Source organism: Limulus polyphemus, unplaced genomic scaffold (assembly GCF_000517525.1).
Source record: "Limulus polyphemus unplaced genomic scaffold, Limulus_polyphemus-2.1.2 Scaffold2550, whole genome shotgun sequence".
Classification (NCBI taxonomy): Eukaryota; Metazoa; Arthropoda; class Merostomata; order Xiphosura; family Limulidae; genus Limulus; species Limulus polyphemus.
The window spans coordinates 183,792-185,162 of NW_013668160.1; positions in this window are offsets into that span (position 1 = coordinate 183,792).

The following is a 1,371-nucleotide window of genomic DNA, read 5'->3' on the forward strand; positions in this document are numbered from 1 at the left end:
GTTAAAAATAGAATAATAATTATATAATGTAGTGTTAAAAAATATAATAGGCCTATTACTAATAACGTCTTATGAATTTATAAGTAGAATATATTTTATTTATTAAGCTTAGACTTTATAAAAGTGGTCTAAATAAGTGTAGGAAATACACGATGTTATAAATTTTATAACAGTATTTGTATAGAAAGTTTAATTATCAGTCTCTCTGGCATAAACTTTCAGATTCAGTAATTTATTTTATTTCATTCTTTATGTTTTTGCATAAAAATAGTAAACAATGTGAAATGGCACACTTGGTCAACTTCAGATGGCGCTGTAAGTGTTTACTTACCTACGGGAGTATTAGGTTCAGCTTTGACCTTCTCCTCTCTCCCTCTCACTTATATCTCTTCTCACACAGTCTGACCTTTAGATAATTTTATTTTTAAAAGTTAGTTTGGGCATAGTCATGTTGAACATGTATTTCCGCTTAGGATTATATTTTCACACCCTATTCAGCTATGTCCATATATGAATAAAACTTTCTCATAGATTAACACTAGGCTTCGCACACGTTGTATTTCACGAATAGTTCTGTACACACAAAAACAGTCCCATTATGCGCCTTGTCACACGAATAATTTTATTTTGCGCACATAAGTATCCCTTTCTAAATAAAACTAAATATGTATACAAAAATCAGTTAGCCTAGCACTAAGAGGCCTTTCGTTAAAATCTATTTACTATATCTAAAGGTAAGAGGTACTTAGCACTATACTCGAGGTAACTCTCTAGGTAACTTAGAAATTCACCTAAATTCGTCTTGAAATATTCAATCGAGCTAGTTAGGAGTCTTCTTGACAATAACAGAGTATTTATCTAGGAATGTAGTGCGTGTGTTACTCTGTATGCTTTTGTCAAATTGTAGTTTTGTATTTTTGTAATTCCATGCTAAGAAAGCATTTTTTTTATTTGTATATCTTGAGAGTCTTGTCTGTCGATGTACCTCCGTTACTTCCCTTCGCTAATCTTTTGTTCTCATACACTTAACTTGTTCAGGTCAAGTTAATTTTGTTTATAATCAAGCATAAAGCTACACAATGGACTATCTGTGCCCTCCCCACCACGGGTATCGAAACCCGGTTTATAGCGTTGTAACTCCGCAGACACACCGCTGTGCCACTGGGAGGCAATTAATTTGGACTTGTATATTAGTCCTAGGAATTTAGCTGATATTGCTACCCGGAGTAGAGTCCCACCTAATTATAGTCCAGGTTTGGTCCTGCTTGTTTTAACTAATTTTTCAAAGATTAATACTGTTACGTCTCCGTTTGTTAATTAACTTTCCGTAACTTCGTTCCGACGAAACTTAAGCGACACAAGTTCTTTCTT